General features: G+C 45.3%; 2 pseudogenes; both read left to right on the top strand.

The window, feature by feature from the left end:
* The first annotated feature begins 263 nt into the window (after positions 1 to 263).
* Positions 264 to 382, top strand: LOC137116987 (5S ribosomal RNA; annotated as a pseudogene).
* Positions 383 to 1249: 867 nt separating this feature from the next.
* Positions 1250 to 1368, top strand: LOC137116692 (5S ribosomal RNA; annotated as a pseudogene).
* The last annotated feature ends 6110 nt before the right edge of the window (positions 1369 to 7478 follow it).

A 7478-nucleotide genomic window follows, 5' to 3' on the forward strand; every position in this document is an offset into this window, starting at 1 on the left:
GTCATGTTTTGTTTGACACTTTCTTTCGTTTAAAATAAATATCATTCTGTTGGAACATCTCGATCCTGGATTTTGGTTTGGGGATCGGAGAGGGAACATGCTAATTTATCTTTGTATGTTGCACCCTGACCCCCTAGACAGGGGCGTAACAGACCTGTACAGTTATAGTACTTTGTACTTTGCAACATTTATCTTCTTCTTAGCAAGTGTCATGCATTCTGCTTCTCCAGCGTTTTTAAGAGCTGTTGATGATGTCAAATGCAGCTTACGGCCACACCGCTCTCTAAGCGCCCGATCACGTCCGATCTCGGCAGCCAAATAGAGCCGGGCCTGGTTAGTACTTGGTAGGAAGACAGCCTGGGAATACCAGGTGCTGTAAGCTTTTTTGCTTGGGTTTACGGGCAGCACAAGCTGGTGTTACTGCCTATTTATTCATAGAAATTGTTCTATATTTTCATCAAATTTTGTTCTTTCATTGCTGTTTTGCTACTTTATTGGTTTGTCAACCATCGTGCTTCATTACTAGTAGACCATGTTACGGTCCTGGCCATATGTGTTGTTTTTATTTTGTTGTTCTTATAGGTGCCCTGCCTGATTGGCCGGATTGGGGGGCAGTACAGGAAGCTGATTGGTCCATCCTACAGTTCCTGGAGTTTTAAAAGTACGGTTCCCAACAGCTAGCGAGGCTCTTTCTGGCAGCAGCACCTGTTTGCTGTTCTTGGTTTCCAAACCTTATTTAGCATTTTTGAAATATTAGGTTTTGTGTCGTGGTTTTGTTTATAAATTGTATATTTTGTAAATAGTATTAGATCTGTAGGGGTGAACTGCCATTTTCTTTTGATTGTTTTCTCTTGTTTTCACAATAGGGAGTTAGGGTTAGCGACTGTCTTTTGGTTTGTTTATTTCTATCAGGCTAGCTAGCACTTTCTGTGGGAAATGGCTTATTTTGTTTGTTATGTTGGCCTTGGTTCGCCCTGAGTTGTAGTGTCATGTTTTGTTTGACACTTTCTTTCATTTAAAATAAATATCATTCTGTTGGAACATCTCGATCCTGGATTTTGGTTTGGGGATCGGAGAGGGAACATGCTAATTTATCTTTGTATGTTGCACCCTGACCCCCTAGACAGGGGCGTAACAGACCAGTACAGTTATAGTACTTTGTACTTTGCCACATTTATCTTCTTCTTAGCAAGTGTCATGCATTCTGCTTCTCCAGCGTTTTTAAGAGCTGTTGATGATGTTAAATGCAGCTTACGGCCACACCGCTCTCTAAGCGCCCGATCTCGTCCGATCTCGGCAGCCAAATAGAGCTGGGCCTGGTTAGTACTTGGTAGGAAGACCGCCTGGGAATACCAGGTGCTGTAAGCTTTTTTGCTTGGGTTTACGGGCAGCACAAGCTGGTGTTACTGCCTATTTATTCATAGAAATTGTTCTATATTTTCATCAAATTTTGTTCTTTCATTGCTGTTTTGCTACTTTATTGGTTTGTCAACCATCGTGCTTCATTACTAGTAGACCATGTTACGGTCCTGGCCATATGTGTTGTTTTTATTTTGTTGTTCTTATAGGTGCCCTGCCTGATTGGCCGGATTGGGGGGCAGTACAGGAAGCTGATTGGTCCATCCTACACTTCCTGGAGTTTTAAAAGTACGGTTCCCAACAGCTAGCGAGGCTCTTTCTGGCAGCAGCACCTGTTTGCTGTTCTTGGTTTCCAAACCTTATTTAGCATTTTTGAATTGTTAGGTTTTGTGCCGTGGTTTTGTTTATAAATTGTATATTTTGTAAATAGTATTAGATCTGTAGGGGTGAACTGCCATTTTCTTTTGATTGTTTTCTCTTGTTTTCACAATAGGGAGTTAGGGTTAGCAACTGTCTTTTGGATTGTTTATTTCTATCAGGCTAGCTAGCACTTTCTGTGGGAAATGGCTTATTTTGTTTATTATGTTGGCCTTGGTTCGCCCTGAGTTGTAGTGTCATGTTTTGTTTGACACTTTCTTTCGTTTAAAATAAATATCATTCCGTTGGAACATCTCGATCCTGGATTTTGGTTTGGGGATCAGAGAGGGAACATGCTAATTTATCTTTGTATGTTGCACCCTGACCCCCTAGACAGGGGCGTAACAGACCAGTACAGTTATAGTACTTTGTACTTTGCCACATTTATCTTCTTCTTAGCAAGTGTCATGCATTCTGCTTCTCCAGCGTTTTTAAGAGCTGTTGATGATGTCAAATGCAGCTTACGGCCACACCGCTCTCTAAGCGCCCGATTGGAGGAGGACAGGGGTATGGTCTTTCTGAGTCAGTGTGCTTTCAGGAAGGGACACGTATGTGAGCTGCTTCGCGTTTGACGTGCATTTTTCGTTTTCGTATTAGTGTTTGGCCTATCCAGTGTAGTGCGTTTGAGTTTGTATTCATTATTTTTATGAAACCCCCCGGCGGAGTTTCTCCGTTCGGGGGCGCCTTTATTTTTTGTGGTTTTTCTAGTTTTTGAACTTTTTTGGGTTTTCTTTTTCGCGCGATTTCTGATAGACTGCTCATAATGGAGAACGGCAGAGGCATGCGAGAAGAAGAAGCCTGTTTAACAGTGGCTGGAAAGAGTGGAAGGAGAAGAATGGATACGGAGAAAATTGGCGTCTATGGGGAAAGCGCATGGAGAGGGAATGAGCTGGAGCTGGCGGAGGAGACGAGGAAGTCGCTGAATAAGGGTGTCAAGCAGATTGAGAAAAGAATGGAGATTGCAAAGGAGCGGCCTGGACGGAGAATGGAGAATGACTGTTTGGCGGCAGATGAGAGACAACAGGGAGAACGGGTAAGCACGCGATCGGAGCCGGGTGGAGCGACAGAGACACGGAAAGAAATGCGGTATGATAGGGACTTGACTGTATTGGCTGAGGTGGTGGGAGAAGAGAAAGTTAAGACAATGGAACTGCTGAGAGCAATGCGTGATGTGTGTGGAGGCATCGTTGCATTGCGTGAGACGGGGCCGAATAAATATGAGGTGACGGTCAAGAGCGAAGCTGGAAAGAAAAGACTTTTAGATGGATTTAAAGTGGGTAGAGCAGTGGTGATGGTGAAAACTTTAGTTATCGATGAATTGGTGGTGTCATTTTTGAATTTGCCTGCCTATATTGCGGATGAGGACATTTTAGAAAAACTGGATGTGTGGGGAGTGAGAGCAATCTCTCCTATTAAAAGACGGTTGTGGCCTGGGACTGACGTGGCGGACGGAACAAGATATGTAAAAGTTAAATTTAATGAAACTGTGCAGTCATTACCATATTCCTCGAAATTTATGACGGCCACAGGGCCAGAATACTTCAGAGTTATTCATAATAATCAAGTTAAAGTGTGTAGGATGTGTTTACAGCCTGGGCATATAGTTAGAGATTGCCCAGATTTCACATGCTTTAAATGCAATAAACAGGGTCATTATGCACGTGAGTGTGATGCCTGGGTGCACAGGTGTGTTGCGTGCCATGCCCCAGCGGAGCAATGTAATTGCCATAATGCAGGTGAAGGGGAAGGGGAGGTAGACCGGGACTCCATCTCTGATGATGAGTGGAGTAATGTCAGGCCTGCAGAGGAGCCAGCCCTGGGTAGCAAGACAGAGAGTGGGAATGAGCTTGGAGATGAGGTGGTGTCACAGAGTGCTGACTTGTTGGTGCAAGAGGGCATAAGAAATGAGGGGGTCGATGAGCTAGGATCCAGTATGGATCATGTGCTGGCGGACTGGAGCGGGGATGCGGCGAGTCGCCCTGAAGGGGGCTGGCTAGGCTCACCACGGCCTGAGCCGAATGAGCCTCACTCTCAAAATGAAATAGAGTCCACCACTCGAATACCCACTTCTGATGTAGCCCTGCTGGCTCCCCAGGCTAGTAGCGTGGACTCAGATTTAGAGATGGATGTCCAATGGGTAAAACGGGTCAGGAAGAGGGCACAGCAGGGTAAGCCAAGTGGAACTGAGGGAGGGTATAGAAATAAAGGTAAGAAATATGCCAAAAAATGACAGGGCCGATTTTAGTTTTTTTTCTGGGAATGCTGCTTCTCTCTCAAAATTTGAATGGTCTTAAAAACTTTGAGAAAATTGAACAGCTTTGCGGGAAAATGCTGTGTGACATCCTGTGCGTCCAGGAATGCAGGTGGACCTCTGAGACAATAAAAAGCATAAAGTGCTTTTGGAGAGGGGATCTTTTTTATTCTCTCTCCCCAGACAAAACTGCAGGGGTAGCAATCTTTGTAAAGCCTGGATTGTTTGAGAGTGTCCTGCAAATTTCTAAGGATGATCAGGGAAGGCTACTGGTGATTGATGTAATTGAACAGAGTCAGAGATATAGAATTGTGAATTTATATGGGCCAAATAGGGAAGGAGAGAGGAGGGTTTTTTTCAGGCGCTGTAAAAGATGGACAGATGATCGCTCGGTGGTGATAGGGGACTGGAATTTGACACTGGCTAGGATAGATGTGGGTGTCAACAATAAATTTAAGAATGACACTAGTAGGTCGGCTGTGTTTGAATGGATGGAAGAGTGTGACTTGATGGATGCATGGAGAGTACTGAACCCCGGTACCCGTGCGTATTCGCGCAGGCAAGTGGTGTTGGGCAGGCTGAAACAATCTAGAATAGATTTGTGCTTGCTAGCGTCAGGTTTGGTTACGGTTTTAAATAACTGTAAATATGAGTTTTGCACTTGGAGTGATCATGCCTCTCTGAGAGTGGCTCTAGGGGAGGGCAGGGTGCAGAGGAATGGGGGCTTGTGGTGCTTTAATTCAAGCCTCTTAGAGGATGGATTTTTTAGAGCAAAAATGGAGTCTTTTCTCTCTGCTCTATGTGATCAAAGTGAGTTTGTGGTTGACATCATTGAGTGGTGGGAGCGCACTAAGTTAAAAATCAAGAAGCGCTGCATCGCATTGAGCAGAGAGAAAAGACAAAGAGAGAAAAGAGAGGAGGATGAGCAGAGGGACCGCCTGAAAAAGGAGCTTGAGTTGGTTGAGGCTGGGTGTGGACATCCGTTGGAGACGTATCTTGTGCTGAGGGAGCAGTTGAGACAGCTGGATGAGAGAAAATGCGGGGGTGCAATGATCCGCAGCAAAGCGCAGCATATGTTGAAAGGTCAGCGCTGTACTGCATTTTTTCTGGGTTTGGAAAAGAGGAAACAGACCAAAACATATATTTCTGAAATAAAGGACTCGGAGGGTAACACACATACTGATTCAGTGGATATTTTACAAACCGTGCAAGATTTCTATTCCAATTTGTTTAGTAGGCAAAAGATATCACAGATAAAGTTAAATCAAGTACTTGGGAAAATTAGCTGCTCCCTCAGTCACGAGGATGCGGCTTTGTGTGATGAAAACATCCAGCTGGAAGAAGTGAAAGAGGCAATCTTAGCCCTGAATACATCAAGGAGCCCAGGTTCGGACGGTCTCTAAGCTGAATTCTATCAGCATTTCAGTTACCTGCTTGCCCCTGTCCTCTGCAGACTGTTTTTGGCCATACAGGAGGAGGGCAGGTGCGCAGAGTCCTTCATGAGGGGAGTGATCACTCTAGTGTATAAAAATAAAGGGGAAAAATCTGACCTAGCAAACTATAGACCAATTAGCCTGCTCAACACTGACTATAAGATCCTGACTAAGGTACTGGGTTTTAGGCTCAAAGGAGTGATCGGCTCGATAATTGGGCCTACCCAGACTTACAGTATTCCTGGGAGGGATATTGCTGACTGCATCCTGTCAACAAAGTTGTCTTTTGAAAATCTAATGATGACAGGGGGCATATACCTCAGTGTTGACTTGGAGAAGGCATTTGACAGGGTCAGTCATGAGTTTCTCTTTGGATGTCTGGGGGTTTTTGGGTTCGGCCCAATTTTTCGAGAATGGGTGAAGTTGTTGTACAGCCGGGCTACTAGTGTCGTGAAATGTAACGGCCTCTTAACAGATCCTTTCCCCCTAGAGAGATCAGTAAGGCAGGGATGTCCGCTGTCTGCTATGCTATATGCAATTGTAGCAGAGCCTCTTGCACAATCCATTATAACCGATCCGCTTATCAAGGGGATAACATCTCCCAAAGGTAATGAGTTCAAAATAGCTCAGTATGCGGATGATATAAGTATTATGGTTAAGGATGGTGAGAGTTTACAACAGGTGCTAAAGCACCTTGAAGCATATGAGCAGGCGGCGGGAGCGCGAGTTAATAGGGAGAAATCCAGCCTTATTTGTGGGCCCGGGTCTGCTCTAGGGGATGTGGGTCTGAATTTTAAAAGGGGTGAGACTGAGGTCAAGCTACTTGGGATATATATTTGTCCTCAGCCGCTGGTCAGCGTCCGCAAAACCTGGGAGGAGAGGCTCGCGTGGTGTAGGTCCAGGCTTGGGCTGTGGAAGATGAGAGGTCTTGGGCTGAAGGGAAGAGTGGTCATTATAAACTCCATAATAGTGCCGGGGCTGGTCTATGCCATGCAGGTCTGTCACCTGCCGGGCGATGTACTGTCCGGGCTGTGCAGCGCTATCAGCGGTTTCTTGTGGAAAGGCAAGGCCTTCACTATTGCTCACAAGACACTAGTTGGGCCATACGCAAAAGGGGGTTTGAATCTCTGTGATTTGAAAACCAAATTAATATCTTTAAGACTGAAACTTTTTAAAAAATGGCTATATGATAAGACAGATTATATTTGGAAGGACTACTTGGACGCAGAGATAAGGAGGAGGGGTGCGTGTGGGGAGTACAATTTATGCAGCAGTGCGCTGGCACGGCCTGTGGCAGATGCAGACCCACTTTTCCAGGAGGCCGCTGAGGCGTGGGTTCAGGTCTTGCCACATCTAGAGTGCAAATTGATTTCGAAAGTAGATGTACTTAAGCAACCAATCTTTGGTAACCCGCGTCTCGGTGGCCGGGAGAGATTCCTGGTTAGCCGGGGGGCCTTAAATGGGGTGTTTCACCAAATTGGGGATGTTCTGGACCAGACAGGGGCCTTAAACCCTCTGGAAGTCCTTAAAAAAGTAAGAAGGACAGGTGTGAACATCAGATGGGCCAAGGTGTTACATTTCTGTACAGATATCTGTCAGAGAATGCCACTGGAATGGAGGGAGAAGTTGCAGGAAGCAGATGGTGAGCTGGTGGGGGATGGCAGAATTGATTTTTCACTCTCCTGTGATCTCAAAAATAGGGATTTCAAAGATTTACAGTCAAAATTTTGGTACAAGGTTCTAACTGACAAGATATTCAAACAGCCCACAGCAAACTCCTCATGGTCGCATGTGTTCCCTACCCGACCCACTTCTACAATCTGGACTAATATGCATGATAAATGGCTCCCCCCTGCGATAGCTAATACAAATTTCAGACTGCGTCACAGGAGAGTGCTTGTCTCTGTCGTCCTACACCAGATCAGTAAGCACACATATGTGAGAACATGTGCGGTCTGCGGGATGGAGGATGAGGATTTTAATCACTTGTTGTTGTGCTGTGCGGTCACACAAAAATT

The sequence above is a fragment of the Channa argus genome, unplaced genomic scaffold (genome assembly GCF_033026475.1).
Source record: "Channa argus isolate prfri unplaced genomic scaffold, Channa argus male v1.0 Contig032, whole genome shotgun sequence".
NCBI classification, from domain to species: Eukaryota; Metazoa; Chordata; class Actinopteri; order Anabantiformes; family Channidae; genus Channa; species Channa argus.